Source organism: Musca autumnalis, unplaced genomic scaffold (genome assembly GCF_047663935.1).
Source record: "Musca autumnalis isolate F117 unplaced genomic scaffold, ASM4766393v1 scaffold_2, whole genome shotgun sequence".
NCBI lineage: Eukaryota > Metazoa > Arthropoda > Insecta > Diptera > Muscidae > Musca > Musca autumnalis.
Genome location: NW_027411755.1, coordinates 107,707,092 through 107,723,998, shown reverse-complemented (window position 1 = coordinate 107,723,998; position 16,907 = coordinate 107,707,092). Strand labels below are relative to the sequence as shown.

At 39.4% G+C, this 16,907-nt stretch overlaps 1 long non-coding RNA gene across 1 annotated transcript; it reads left to right on the top strand.

Moving 5' to 3' along the window:
* The first annotated feature begins 10,414 nt into the window (after positions 1–10,414).
* On the top strand, positions 10,415–16,692 carry LOC141394423 (uncharacterized). The gene is made up of 4 exons (XR_012410408.1): positions 10,415–10,549; positions 15,827–15,979; positions 16,057–16,229; positions 16,321–16,692. It is a non-coding gene; the product is annotated as an uncharacterized lncRNA (long non-coding RNA).
* Positions 16,693–16,907: the final 215 nt, after the last annotated feature.

Sequence of the window (16,907 nt, the reverse complement as noted above, 5' to 3'; positions counted from 1 at the left end):
CAGGAGGATGTGCCTGTACCAAAGCCATCTGTTTGATGCTTCACTCTTTCGTAAAATTTTCGGACTTCATTCTGGCTCCTGTATATCTCGATATTTTCACACTCCCGCTTTTCCATTTCTCTCTTTTTCTTGCGGAAAAGACGTTTCTCTGCTCTCCTCTTCTCTGTTACGGGCATCCTTTTGGCACTGGGACAAGCTCTCCGGCTGCTGAATCTCTCTCAGGGGGAATCCCAACCCGCTCTTACCAGTCCAGATCCCGAACACGAAATAGGTAAGTAACCAACTGTTTGAGTAATAAAAGTACAACCGTCTCGTTGGGTTGTAAATTCTATTCTAATTTTATTCAAGATAAAATGAATCTTAAGAACTAAGTTACAAAATAATTCTTAGCCTATCTTCTCTTATTCTATGTTCTTATCACTACAAGAACCTGCTCCCTTGCTGAGTGCATTATCTCTTGGGCGATGCCTTTATTATCAATGCACCCCAGCTGTTCACATAACAGCTATCTCTTATGCTCTACTTATCTAAAATACATAGATTTTTATTGCCCATTGTACTTAAATATTTTATGATCGAACATATTAATAGAAAATGTTGCTGCTGGAAAACTGACTGATAATTTGCTCTGACAATAATTTGTTCTGACAATAATTTGTTCTGACAATAATTTGTTTTATTTTCCAATATTACACGAAGTTCCCCAACAGCACAACCATTACTAAATCATGTACAAATAATTTGTACATTCTCCGCCGCGGCTTAAAGTGAGAGTGGTGGATTATCTAACATTATGTTACATTATAACAAAATGAAGCATGAAAAAGGTATTACTTAAATAAAAATAAAATCTAAATATAAATATAATTATTAGAAAAAAATTAAATATAATTATTCTAGGTCACTGCACCAATGACATTCTTTTTTAGAGCTCTTCTCCAACGATGAAATACGTTGTATACTCCTTTCGGCAATGACTCTCTCCTATGTTGCTTGAGTTTGATCGGTTCTTTATCGCCATCTCTTAAATAGTTTTCATTTCCGTCATCACTTTTATCAGTTGTATCGAATATTTTTTCGTTCCCGTCATGCAGCCCGACTTCCGTTAATTCATCACTTGATCCTGGGGACATATTATTGGGATGTGTCCATTCACTGCACTTTTCCTGGCTGTGGGTTTCAATCAACGGTTGTACGCATGTTCCGTTCTCCATTCGTAGTTGTTCCATTAGTTCATTTTCTTCTTCTGGAGTGTCTTGATTGACTGTATCTTTGATATTCACAAATTCTTCCACAACTCTTTTTTCATCACTGCTTCCCGTGTCTGTTCCAGCCGTCTCATTCAAAACATCTTCACAGACATCGACCTCACTCTTTTCACTGCTGGTTACAAAATTTCTAGATCCAATGAAAAATTTCTAGATCCAATGAACTTTCCATGTCCGTTAGAAGTTGGTCATCTCGCATCTTTTGTACCATCGCATTATGAAAACGTTGCAATTCAGCTTCCAAATTGGCTACATCCGAAACATGACTTGTACGCTCATTTTCTAGCAATTGCTCCAAATCAAGTATGCGGGCATTCAATGTAGCTTTTGTCGATTCCAATTCACTAACTCGACTATTCAAGCTATCAACACGTGTACGAGTCTCAAGTAATTCTTCGATAACACTAGAGTTACTTTTGGTTGCAGCTTGCAGACTCTCCATCTTTTGCTCATACAGCATTTTAATTTCCTCACGAAACTCCTGCAGAGATTGTTGTAATTTGTTTTCACTTGCTTTGTAGACATCATTATTTTTATGTAATTTTTGATGGACTTCGTCTAGTTGTTCTTCTAATTGTTGATTACGGTTTTGTAATTCTTCATTGGAAGACTGCAATGAATTAAACTTTACACGAACATCCGCAACAACGTTCTTAAATTCTGCTATCACCTCCTGAAGGCCTTTAACCTCACACAATAACGCTTTTTTGTCGGTGCATTCTTCAGAGAGCTGTGCTTCCAGCTGTTGAGTTGCCTTCTTTTGAATACAATCAATTTGTTCTTATGATTGTTTCATTTCTGCTACATTCAATTTCAGTATCCTCACCTCCTTTACGAGGTGTGTATTTTCTTCTTGCACAACATCGAGATTACATTTGGTTTCTTTCAGCTCTGTGCGCAATTTTTCCAAAAAACTATTCTCTTCATCCATGGCTCTTGTTTCCTCATCCTGGGAGGTATTTTCGGGTTGACCGTTGTCTTCAAAATTTTCCTCAAAATGAGGACTTGCCGGCGGCCAACTCTCCAGCTCTTGATATTTTCGGCTGGCCTCGGCAATGCACCCGTCACATTCACAGTTTTGGGGGTAGAAGATCCAATATCTTTCAGCCATCCAGAGTCTCTCCATTGAATCCTCCTCCCACATCTTATCCTGTCTACCTTTGTCTACGGGACAGACCATTTCTCCTTGGAATAAAGCCTGGAAAGCCTTAACCAATTCTCTAAGGCGGATTTGCGCATCTTCTGCTAACTTTAATCGGCCTTCTAGCTCTCTATTTCGAGCCATTAGTTTATTCAGAATATCTCCTTCCATGATTGTTTTTTTTTTTCTTTAATTGGGACCTTTGCCTCTTTTCAATAGTAACTTTATGGGACTTTATGTCCTCTTTTGATTTTTTTTCCGAGTGGGACTTTTATAGTCCTCTTTTCTATAAATTTCTTAGGTTTATTTTTTAAGTTGGGACCACCATATGTCCTCTTTTCCAATTTATATTTTGTGTGCCCTTTTGCGTATTTTTCCTTTTTTATCTTTAAATTAGTACTTCAATTTTACGTTTTTAATTTTTGTCTCTATTTTTGCTTCTTCCTTTTTGACTTTTTTTTTAATTTTGTATTAACTTTACGCTCTCTTTTCTCGGCTCCTTTTTTAAATTATATTTGTTGTATTTACCTCCTTTTTCTTTGTTATATTCTTGATCTTTGTTTTTTATTTATTTTTGTTTTCATTTATGCTTTTCTTTTATTTTGTTTTTCTCTTTGAAGGATCACTGTTGTCCTTTTTTAATTTTTTTATATATTTATATGCCCTTTGGGTCTTTTTTGTGCTTAGTTCTTCTCTTCCTTTTTAGAGAAGAACCGCTTCGATTTTTTCTTTTTTTAATTGTATTCTTTTTTCCAATATTTTATTCTTTTCAATTTTGTGGGCACTGATTCTAATTTTCTCGTATATATTTTATTTATATCAGGCTCGAAGGACCATGTTTGAGTAATAAAACTACAACCGTCTCGTTGGGTTGTAAATTCTATTCTAATTTTATTCAAGATAAAATGAATCTTAAGAACTAAGTTACAAAATAATTCTTAGCCTATCTTCTCTTATTCTATGTTCTTATCACTACAAGAACCTGCTCCCTTGCTGAGTGCATTATCTCTTGGGCGATGCCTTTATTATCAATGCACCCCAGCTGTTCACATAAACAGCTATCTCTTATGCTCTACTTATCTAAAATACATAGATTTTTATTGCCCATTGTACTTAAATATTTTATGATCGAACATATTAATAGAAAATGTTGCTGCTGGAAAACTGACTGATAATTTGTTCTGAAAATAATTTGTTGTATTTTCCAATATTACACGAAGTTCCCCAACAGCACAACCATTACTAAATCATGTACAAATAATTTGTACACCAACAAAAAAAACTAATATCCCACTGTTCACCTCACCACACATCAGAGACTTGATGACTACGTCTCACACTAGCCCTCCCATCCTAGGCTTTAACATCCGTCCAGCATCTTGAAAAGCCCCTATTCCACACGCACACACACTTACCTGACTAAGCTTACCTTCGTGGTATCATCCCCAGTAATCACAAACGCCTAGCAGAACATACTGATACAATCTTTATATATTTTGATTAATCTCACATAAACATAAAAGCAACATCAAGCTGTAAATAATTAACAGGTGTTCACTGATAAAAAAATGGTTCAAGGACCCACAAAGTTATCGAAGTTCGGCCCATTAACCGGCCGCAATTCCTAGTTACCCTACCTAAAGGAGCTCAATTAGGTTGGTTTTCTTTCACTTTCAAAATATTATTCACCCTGACCAGAACAACAACTTTTTATATCCTATCTAACAAACATGCAATTTACTTAATGATAACTGAAATTAAAAAATGAGATTTTACATAAAACAAATAAAGAAAAAAATTAAATAAAAAAACCTTAAATCTAACCTTACCTATGATTAGATTTTTCTTTATCTATATAAATGTTCTATCCCTTTTGATACCCGCTGTCTTATCCTTGTATAATTATTACTATTCAACTTCTTTCTAACGTTCTCCTTATTCTTTACAGGGTTTACAGTACTTTACCCGAACCACAATTTTTCACACACTTTACTGTTTTGCCGGCTTTGTGCGAAATCTCGCTTGATTTTATCCACCCAGGGATTAAACTCTGAACGGCACTAGCCCAGGAAAATAATACTATTACGTTGCTACAGTACCTTTGTGTTGCGCTTGTAATTGATTGGAGTGTTTTGCGTCAGCATCTGTGCCCTGGATTAACCTCGTTTTTTTTTTGTTTGGATAAGTGCTTGTGTCGACCTTACTGAGCCACTGTTTCTGCTCCTTGGAACCTTGGTTCTTGCCAACAAGACCAGAATTTATCTAAACACATCTTAGTTAAGTATAAAATTTCACTTCTCCCTTTATGTCTACACTTACTGATATGGATCTTTCTGTTTCTTTACAGCACAAACATCCGCACAACAATAAGCACGACTGACGGCTTCTTCTAAAAACGATATTTAATTTAATGATTTATTTCATACATCATCATTTGTAACCACTCACAAGCACTCCGTAAGTTAGAAAATTTGATTTTTATTTTAAATAATTTAAAAAATTGTTCTTTTTACTCTATTACTTAATAGAATTTTGTTTCTGGCAACACATATAATCACTATGCAACTAATTTTCACAAATGCTAAGTTTGGTTATTTTCCTTCTCCTTTTATACCCCCATATACCCTTCCAATGATACCAGCCATTTTTTTCCAAATCTCTCTTGAGTGATCGCGCTAAAACCATGATATTCGCGCAAACTCAATATAAAACGTTATTTCAACATTAATCATGGCGGTTACATACCCATGAATGAAATTTCTTTTTCCTTTTTTTATTACCCTTTACTATAAGGTGTTACCATTTCTGCGTTTTCTTTCCTTCTTTAATCTATTGCAAATCGGACAGCTGATCTGTTCCATCCCACCCGTTCCACTCATTCGAAATGACATTTGATTCTCTTGACATACAAGAAAACACATTTTGTTACTTTACCTCGAAGGGCCATACAACTAACAAAATTTGCAAAAAAAAAAAAATAATAAAAATTGCGAATGCACAGCACATTATCACGCCTCACAAAAGCCTCGCGATGCTCGTTGGCCACAATACCTACCAAATCAAACAATAGCTGACGTATATGGGTATTTGGAGAATACATTTTGCATGAGGACATGCGGCAGCCGGCTGCATTGTTTATTTCCAGACTAATCATACTTTTGCCTTATCAGTCACATGGAAAACGTCCTGTCTGTCCGGACACCTCATGGAGTTGGTCGAATCCTTAGATTTGTACATGGGTTTAAGCCTCTATTGTGGATGCTACCATTGTGTTTTGTTTTTGCTTGGTGCAAGCGGCACTAGCCTCAACCCGTTCTACGAGGGGTGGTGTATAATTTAAGAAACTCTGCTTGTTGCCGTTCCCGCAACAAAACTCCGATGCTACCAAAACTCCATGGGGAGCAGCGGTGTGCGGAACTGTATAATCGTGTTCTACTCACACGTGGGGAATTCCCACACCCTGAACGTCTCAAGCCGGGCATCGATTATTACTGGGAAACACAGGTATGTTCATCTCATGTTTGTATGACTTCTGGTCGGCCTTCGTCGACATAGGTTGAAATTAGATTCATTTCTTGTACGTGCTTACCTACAGATAGATAATTAAAGGTGATTTTTAAGCAGGAATTGTTCGTTGACCCCAGTGAATGATGAATTTCGGAATTATCCAGTACGTGGCATGTTCGTATGGAACTCAAATATTTCCACAGGCAACTCGTTGTCTATTTCCACTCTATCGGCAAGCATTTACCGTATTCCATGAGCAAGGTCACCACATATAATTTGGTTTGGAATGCAAACAACAAATTATCAAAAAAACTTGGCACCACGAATGGTGAAGGTAATGAGTTCCTACTACCTTTTCGGGGTTCTGTTTCACCAAATTGCGAACATAACTAAAAAGAGGTTTGACAGGAACAAAAGAATTATTGGAATCCTACCAGTCCCGGTCTCTTCCTTTTCATACCTTTAAATCTTTGACGTGGCAAAGCCCCAGTGGTCGCCCTTGCAAATCCTCGATTTCATACATGTTACTTCCCTTGGGTGCCACGATTCTACATTTCGAAAACTTCCTGGCGAATTTGGCGTTAAAACTTTTACTAACGTCGCTTTGAACGTAATTTCGTTTAAAAACCTCTTGACCAGGTATAAACTTGGTCACCCTGGCCCTATGATTGTACCTTCTAGCGCTCATTTCGTAGGCCTTGTGTAGGCTCTGAGAGACCTTTTCATGAATCAGTTCCATCCGTTCACTATTAGTGAGGCTGTGAATTGTGTGGTCCGATAGGGATTTTAGTTGGCGAGCTAACTTATAATCCGAGCCATGTGTGTACATTTCAAATCCGAAAAGCGCAAAAAATGGGGTCATTTTTGTGGCGCTATGGATGGATGAACGCAGTGCACATTCAATTTCGCTTAGGTACACGTCCCAGTCCCTATGATCGCCTTCCATATATGCACTTATAGCCGATAATATCGATTGATTTGCTCTCTCAGATGCATTTGACTGAGGAGAGTAGGGAGCTGTTTGGTTGTGGTTAATTTTGTAAACATCTACCATATCTCTCAAGGCCTTTGAGACAAATTGGGATCCATTATCGCTATGTAGCGTTTTTGGAACCCCGAATTTGCGAAAAATCTCTTCTACTAAAAACGTGATTACCCCACTTGCGGTTGCCCCTCTCATGGCTTTCAGGAATATGAATTTTGAAAAATGATCTAGGACCACGAAAACATAGGCTTTCCCATTTTTGCTCCGGGGTTATTTACCTAAAAAGTCTATGTAGAGCTTTTGGAAAGGTCTTTCTGTGACCACTTCACATCCGATGGAGGGTTGCATTTTATGGTTCGCTGGTTTGGTTTCTTTACATGTCTGACAGTTTAGGACATATTGTCGAATTTGGGAAGTAATTTTTGGCCAGTAGTACCACTTCTTCACGCGATGCAGAGTTTTAGTAATGCCGCCATGTGCTGCAGATTTATCATCATGGGCTTTCTGAATGAGCAGGTGGGTCAGTGCTTCTAGAACCCATAACTTCCATTGGGTCTCCTCTTGCAGTGGATCACTATCGAATCGGGTTCGCTTAAATATCAAGCCATTCTTTACTTGTATGTCGGGGAGCTTTTCCTTGTTCTTTTCTATGATTTCTATTAATTCCTTGTATTCCTGGGACTCAAATTCGGCTGTTTCAAAGTCAAAAACATCATCGGTGGCTACCACTTCTTCAACGACAGCTGTCCGAGAGAGCATATCCGCGACCACATTATCTTTTCCCTTGCGGTGCTCGATCTCAAAGGTATACGCTTGTAATTGAAGGGACCACCGCGCTAGTCTTCCACTCAAATCCTTGAGGCTCATTAACCACTTCAGACTGGCGTGGTCAGTAATAACCGTGAACTGCATAAGTTCTACGTACGGTCGGAAACGCTTTATCGCCATTACCGCCGCAAGGCAATCCTTTTCGGTGACACTATAGTTTTTCTGGCACTTATTAAGCTTTTGTGAATAAAAAGCTATAGGGTTCTCCTCCCCATTTTCTCCTTTTTGGAAGAGCACTGCACCTATACCCACATCTGAAGCGTCACATTGAATAAAGAATGTTTTCGAAAAATCCGGGTGTTTTAGTACTGGAGCAGTTGTTAAGTCGCGCTTCAGGTCTTCAAAGGATTCGATGGCGGCAGGAGTCATTTTAAATATTTCTGCTTTCCTCAGTGTGTCGGTAAGGGCTGCCGATTTACTAGCGAAATTTTTAATAAACTTGCGGTACCAGCCCGCAGTTCCTAAGAAGCTCCGAACTTCTCTCATCGATTTCGGAATCTTTATCCTTTGAATCGCTGCAACCTTCTCAGGATCCGTTTTGAGTACCCCTCCCCCGATAATGAATCCCAAATATCGTAGTTCCTTAAAACAGAACATGCTTTTCTTCACTCCTATAGTTAGGTTTGCATTTTCTAGGCATTTAGCTACCTTTTCGAGTGTGGCGATATGTGATTCGAAGTCGGCATTTATTATGAGCAGGTCATCTAAGTATACGAACACGTTGGCCTTGAGTCGAGCTGGAATCACCTTGTCCATTAATCGGCACAGGCGTTGGGCCGCGTTACATAGTCCGAATGGCATCACTCGGAACTGGTAAAACGGCCTGCCTGGGACTGTGAAGGCTGTATACGGACGTGATTCCTTATCCAGCTCGATTTGCCAAAATGCGTGTTTTAAATCGACACTGCTAATATATATCGTTTCATCGATTCGGCTTAAAATTCCCTCAATATTCTGGAGCGGATATGCGTCTTTAATCGTCAGTGCATTTAATTTCCGAGCGTCTAAACATAATCGATTCTTTCCGGGTTTACGGACGATTGTTGTTCTGTTGCTCCATGCACTCTCGCTCTCTTCTATAACATTTAACTCTAGCATTTTGTCTACCTCGGCAAAGACTATTTCTTGTACGGCTGGGGAAATCGGATAGTGCTTATCCTTTACCGGCACCGCACCATCAACCAACTTGATAACATGCTTTTCAAGGTGGGTTTTCCCTAACCCTCTTTGTTCGAATGATGGGAATTTCTCTACAACGTTTCGTAACTTCTCTTCCTGTTCTTTGGATAACTCATGCATGTTTCTCCTATGATCATTTTCAGTGTTTTCAATCTGTTTTTGTATTTTAACGACATCCAACTCATTTGCCTCTACCACATCAGGGGCCAAACCAAACATCCTCCAAAAATCTATACCTAAATAGACGGGTTGGTCCAGATCAGGACACAAATAAAAGGAGATCTTTTGAACCTTGTTTCTGTATTCAATATCTATATCGATTTTTCCTAGTACTCTGAACTTCTGGCCTGAGGCGGTACGAACATCGGATAACATTTTTTTTTATTTCTATCCCCAGTTCGTCAATTAGTTCTCGGCAGCCTTTCCCCAGAATACTTACAGTCGCTCCCGAATCCAATAATCCTCTACATATAATATTCCCTATTTTGACTTCAGCGTAAGGCCTTGGATCATGCCCTGTTCCGAATTTGTCCACGGCCTCTGCTATAACTTTTCCTAACTGCCTTCTTTCCTTGCATCGTTTTCTTAGTTTCAATATCTTTTTAGATGGAGATTTCCGTGTCAACTCCTTGCTGTCACCCGTATCTTCCTTCTCCACGTTTGTTCCTTTCGCACTCTTAAAATCTTCGCCAAATATTCTTTCCTTTATGATATCGAAGTTAAGTTTTCTTATTTCTAATGGGAGATAGTGACGAATGTGTTTGAAGTTTGGCTTCGGTTCTACGTTTGTCGTTGTTGGTTTGGGGCGGCAGGATTTTCGGCTGGACGATGGCTCACTGCCTTTGCCACGTGCCTCTTGCCGTTTCCCGACTTACAATTTGGACAAAATGGAGTTATTGTATCTGACTTCCCACACCTATAACAAAACACATGCCTTTCGGTCGACATGCAATCCTTAAAAACATGGCCTGTCTGCCTACAGTTCCAGCATGTCACAATAACCCCAAAGGCAGCTATTTCTTCTCCATCCTCCTCTCCACCATCACTATAATTGTCCATAGTTGCCTCATTGACATGTTTGTATGGTCTTGCTGGATGGGGATTCATATATCTATTTTCCTTTTTTAGATAGTTTCTTTCTGCTTCCACACAAGCAATACGTAATTGCTCTAGGGATGAAACGAACATTGGTAATACTAATCTCCCAAGGTTTTCCATCAGGTTACTCTTTGCAATTTTTACCAACTCAGTTATTCCGTGTTCTAATTTTGATACCAATATATTGAACGAGTGAAAGAAGCTGTCCACTGATTCTCCTGGCTGTTGTTTCCTATCCAATAGGTTCCCGGTAGCCTCTAAATATGATATGGGAGTTCTGTATCTGCTGTACAGGGCTTGCTTTAATGCTTCCCAGCAATCTATATGTAAACTTTTCAATAGCCTCAACCCGTTCTACGAAGGGTGGTGTATAATTTAAGAAACTCTGCTTGTTGCCGTTCCCGCAACAAAACTCCGATGCTACCAAAACTCCATGGGGAGCAGCTGTGTGCGGAACTGTATAATCGTGTTCTACTCACACGTGGGGAATTCCCACACCCTGAACGTCTCAAGCCGGGCATCGATTATTACTGGGAAACACAGGTATGTTCATCTCATGTTTGTATGACTTCTGGTCGGCCTTCGTCGACATAGGTTGAAATTAGATTCATTTCTTGTACGTGCTTACCTACAGATAGATAATTAAAGGTGATTTTTAAGCAGGAATTGTTCGTTGACCCCAGTGAATGATGAATTTCGGAATTATGCAGTACGTGGCATGTTCGTATGGAACTCAAATATTTCCACAGGCAACTCGTTGTCTATTTCCACTCTATCGGCAAGCATTTACCGTATTCCATGAGCAAGGTCACCACATATAATTTGGTTTGGAATGCAAACAACAAATTATCAAAAAAAACTTGGCACCACGAATGGTGAAGGTAATGACTTCCTACTACCGTTTCGGGGTTCTGTTTCACCAAATTGCGAACATAACTAAAAAGAGGTTTGACAGGAACAAAAGAATTATTGGAATCCTACCAGTCCCGGTCTCTTCCTTTTCATACCTTTAAATCTTTGACGTGGCAAAGCCCCAGTGGTCGCCCTTGCAAATCCTCGATTTCATACATGTTACTTCCCTTGGGTGCCACGATTCTACATTTCGAAAACTTCCTGGCGAATTTGGCGTTAAAACTTTTACTAAAGTCGCTTTTAACGTAATTTCGTTTAAAAACCTCTTGACCAGGTATAAACTTGGTCACCCTGGCCCTATGATTTTACCTTCTAGCGCTCATTTCGTAGGCCTTGTGTAGGTTCTGACAGACCTTTTCACGAATCAGTTCCATCCGTTCACTATTAGTGAGGCTGTGAATTGTGTGGTCCGATAGGGATTTTAGTTGGCGAGCTATGTGTGTGCATTTCAAATCCGAAAATCGCAAAAAATGGGGTCATTTTTGTGGCGCTATGGATGGATGAACGCAATGCACATTCAATTTCGCTTAGGTACACGTCCCAGTCCCTATGATCGCCTTCCATATATGCCCTTATAGCCGATAACATCGATTGATTTGCACTCTCAGATGCATTTGACTGAGGAGAGTAGGGAGCTGTTTGGTTGTGGTTAATTTTGTAAACATCTACCATATCTTTCAAGGCCTTTGAGACAAATTGGGATCCATTATCGCTATGTAGCGTTTCTGGAACCCCGAATTTGCGAAAAATCTCTTCTACTAAAAACGTGATTACCCCACTTGCGGTTGCCTCTCTCATGGCTTTCAGGAATATGAATTTTGAAAAATGATCTAGGACCACATAGGCATTAGGCATAGGCATTCCCATTTTTGCTCCGGGGGTATTTACCTAAAAAGTCTATGTGGGTCAAGGCCTGAGTACATAAGCCGCTCGGCTTTCTTACTTAATTCATTTCTGGTAAAGCAATAAAGAAATGTCAGAACCACATTTCAATTAGGTCGAACTTGGTCTTTGGTCTTTTACCAGAAATGAATTAAGCAAGAAAGCCGAGCGGCTTATGTACGCAGGCCTTCAGTGCTTCTGGAACCCATAACTTCCATTGGGTCTCCTGTTGCAGTGGATCACTATAGAATCGGGTTCGCTTAAATATCAAGCCATTCTTTACTTGTATGTCGGGGAGCTTTTCCTTGTTCTTTTCTATTATTTCTATTAATTCCTTGTATTCCTGGGACTCAAATTCGGCTGTTTCAAAGTCAAAAACATCATCGGTGGCTACCACTTCTTCAACGACAGCTGTCCGAGCGAGCATATCCGCGACCACATTATCTTTTCCCTTGCGGTGCTCGATCTCAAAGGTATACGCTTGTAATTGAAGGGACCACCGCGCTAGTCTTCCACTCAAATCCTTGAGGCTCATTAACCACTTCAGACTGGCGTGGTCAGTAATAACCGCGAACTGCATAAGTTCTACGTACGGTCGGAAACGCTTTATCGCCATTACCGCCGCAAGGCACTCCTTTTCGGTGACACTATAGTTTTTCTGGCACTTATTAAGCTTTTGTGAATAAAAAGCTATAGGGTTCTCCTCCCCATTTTCGCCTTTTTGGAAGAGCACTGCACCTATCCCCACATCTGAAGCGTCACATTGAATAAAGAATGTTTTCGAAAAATCCGGGTGTTTTAGTACTGGAGCAGTTGTTAAGTCGCGCTTCAGGTCTTCAAAGGATTCGATGGCGGCAGGAGTCATTTTAAATTTTTGCTTTCCTCAGTGTGTCGGTAAGGGCTGCCGATTTACTAGCGAAATTTTTAATAAACTTGCGGTACCAGCCCGCAGTTCCTAAGAAGCTCCGAACTTCTCTCATCGATTTCGGAATCTTTATCCTTTGAATCGCTGCAACCTTCTCAGGATCCGTTTTGAGTACCCCTCCCCCGATAATGAATCCCAAATATCGTAGTTCCTTAAAACAGAACATGTTTTTCTTTACTCCTATAGTTAGGTTTGCATTTTCTAGGCATTTAGCTACCTTTTCGAGTGTGGCGATATGTGATTCGAAGTCGGCATTTATTATGAGCAGGTCATCTAAGTATACGAACACGTTGGCCTTGAGTCGAGCTGGAATCACCTTGTCCATTAATCGGCACAGGCGTTGGGCCGCGTTACACAGTCCGAATGGCATCACTCGGAACTGGTAAAGCGGACTGCCTGGGACTGTGAAGGCTGTATACGGACGTGATTCCTTATCCAGCTCGATTTGCCAAAATGCGTGTTTTAAATCGACACTGCTAATATATATCGTTTCATCAATTCGGCTTAAAATTCCCTCAATATTCTGGAGCGGATACGCGTCTTTAATCGTCAGTGCATTTAATTTCCGAGCGTCTAAACAGAATCGATTCTTTCCGGGTTTACGGACGATTGTTGTTCTGTTGCTCCATGCACTCTCGCTCTCTTCTATAACATTTAACTCTAGCATTTTGTCTACCTCGGCAAAGACTATTTCTTGTACGGCTGGGGAAATCGGATAGTGCTTATCCTTTACCGGCACCGCACCATCAACCAACTTGATAACATGCTTTTCAAGGTGGGTTTTCCCTAACCCTCTTTGTTCGAATGATGGGAATTTCTCTACAACGTTTCGTAACTTCTCTTCCTGTTCTTTGGATAACTCATGCATGTTTCTCCTATGATCATTTTCAGTGTTTTCAAACTGTTTTTGTATTTTAACGACATCCAACTCATTTGCCTCTACCACATCAGGGGCCAACCCAAACATCCTCCAAAAATCTATACCTAAATAGACGGGTTGGTCCAGATCAGGACACAAATAAAAGGAGATCTTTTGAACCTTGTTTCTGTATTCAATATCTATATCGATTTTTCCTAGTACTCTGAACTTCTGGCCTGAGGCGGTACGAACATCGGATAACATTTTTTTTATTTCTATCCCCAGTTCGTCAATTAGTTCTCGGCAGCCTTTCCCCAGAATACTTACAGTCGCTCCCGAATCCAATAATCCTCTACATATAATATTCCCTATTTTGACTTCAGCGTAAGGCCTTGGATCATGCCCTGTTCCGAATTTGTCCATGGCCTCTGCTATAACTTTTCATAACTGCCTTCTTTCCTTGCATCGTTTTCTTAGTTTCAATATCTTTTTAGATGGAGATTTCCGTGTCAACTCCTTGCTGTCACCCGTATCTTCCTTCTCCACGTTTGTTCCTTTCGCACTCTTAAAATCTTCGCCAAATATTCTTTCCTTTATGATATCGAAGTTAAGTTTTCTTATTTCTAATGGGAGATAATGACGAATGTGTTTGAAGTTTGGCTTCGGTTCTACGTTTGTCGTTGTTGGTTTGGGGCGGCAGGATTTTCGGCTGGACGATGGCTCACTGCCTTTGCCACGTGCCTCTTGCCGTTTCCCGACTTACAATTTGGACAAAATGGAGTTATTGTATCTGACTTCCCACACCTATAACAAAACACATGCCTTTCGGTCGACATGCAATCCTTAAAAACATGGCCTGTCTGCCTACAGTTCTAGCATGTCACAATAACCCCAAAGGCAGCTATTTCTTCTCCATCCTCCTCTCCACCATCACTATAATTGTCCATAGTTGCCTCATTGACATGTTTGTATGGTCTTGCTGGATGGGGATTCATATATCTATTTTCCGTTTTTAGATAGTTTCTTTCTGCTTCCACACAAGCAATACGTAGTTGCTCTAGGGATGAAACGAACATTGGGAATACTAATCTCCCAAGGTTTTCCTTCAGGTTACTCTTTGCAATTTTTACCAACTCAGTTATTCCGTGTTCTAATTTTGATACCAATATATTGAACGAGTGAAAGAAGCTGTCCACTGATTCTCCTGGCTGTTGTTTCCTATCCAATAGGTTCCTGGTAGCCTCTAAATATGATTTGGGAGTTCTGTATCTGCTGTACAGGGCTTGCTTTAATGCTTCCCAGCAATCTATATGTAAACTTTTCAACTGTAACCAGTACCATTCTTGGGCTTCACCTGAGACTAATAAATGAAAGTCGCGCAAGACTTCATCACAAGATAGTTGATTACTCCATTGGAGGTGTTCAACTCTAAAGACAAAATCATCAACAGACAACTTATTTTGATTCCCATCAAAATTTAACCCAAAATTTTCCACCCTACATCCCCTACGTTCCATTACTGGCCAATTCATTAGGGGTTGCCCTGTCTGAGGTATCGGGGGTATCGTAGTGTTGCTGGTATTAGTCTGTATTGAGCCTGTCCGTGCGCCTCTATCTGATACACTGTTGGTTGCACAATGTGGTCTTGGTTCGTTTGAACTTGAAGAACGATTTGTGGTAACAGGCCTTACACTTTCATTTAGCTGCGAAATCATCGCATATACCCTACCCATTTCTTTGGCCACTGCCTCTTGGACTATAGTATTTATATTTTGTGGTACTCCTGTCACAATGGGGACTGACCTACTACTTGAAGCCGTGGCTGTATTTCCCGAAGGCGCATTATTACCTGTGTTTTGGTCTACATTGCTTTTTTCTTGTCAGGCGCGAGAATGGCAACACAGCCAGTTACAGGATTTACGATGGTGGATTTGTCAGCCACTATTGATACCTCTAAAAGCAATGTAGACCAAAACACAGGTAATAATGCGCCTTCGGGAAATACAGCCACGGCTTCAAGTAGTAGGTCATGTTTACGGTATTTTTCTAGCAAATTCTGTGGAGCTTTGTATTGATCAAAAGTACTCGGTCGAGCCCTCTTTATACGAGTACTTCTTCTGACCGCACTCATTCACAACGTTTCTCAATAAAAATTTGGTTTAAAAATATTTAACTGGTTTAACAGTAATTATGTTACTTATTTTTTTCTATTATTAAAACTTCTCTTTACAAAAATTTCCAGAAATAGTTGTACGGGGAATCCTCCTACGATTTTCAAGTCAAACTATGCAGTGTGTGTGCTGTGTGTTTTTATATGCAATTGCATTTATCATAGTGTTCTCTAACGAGATTTGTGTGGAAACAGTCAACATAAACAATCTACTACATCAAACAGGTAATTGGTTCTATAACTATGGCATTTCGTCTTCTTTCCTTTTTCTACGAAAAGATCTCATAATTTTTACATTACAGGTAATGAATACTCACTTCCCCACTGGCGTCAGGAGGGGTTCTACATTCCTGTCTTTTGGAACCTTTATACATATTTCTACTTCTAAATTCTACACATATTGACCGGTCACGAACAATACTAACGTCGCCACATGGTGACCCAACGGATATTGAACTGGACCCGTGTATAAATGGTGAGAATAAATCGTTAATTTAAAGTATCATATACTAGTATTACACATTATCAAAGTACTAACACAGTCCTTTGGTTGCAACATTTTCTAGATCTTCGATAAATTCCAGTGTATTCCCATTGGACTATTGCTGCTATTTAGTTGACTATTGATGTGTGTCTGGATGTACTCACACACCTGCTTTCCTTTGTCATTTACCTTCTAACAGATAGCTGACGAAGTAATCATTATGTTAATCTAATTAGAATCTGGTGTTACTCCATTCAAGCACGTAAACTTGAATTGACACTTAAGATTCTCTTTCGGGTTGTTCCTTACAAGCACATGAACTTGAAGGAAACCGTCGACTAATAATTAAAAGAGGTGGCGGATTGTAGTACTAAAAGACGACTGTTTATCTTTATTGATTTCACTCTTTTATAACAATACTTTCTTATGACTAAGCCAAATATTATGCATACAAACAAAAACGTAAAGAAATGAAATTTATAAATATTACAAAGTAAGTGAATTTAAATATAGGTCACATTAACGATAAAAACTATTGACTTACTTTAATTAAACTATTGACTTACTTTAATTAATGACTGAATAATGCTTTATTGGCAATTTGGACAATTCAACTAAAAAGTATGAAAACAAAAATAAAAATAATAAATAGAAATAATAAATAAATAT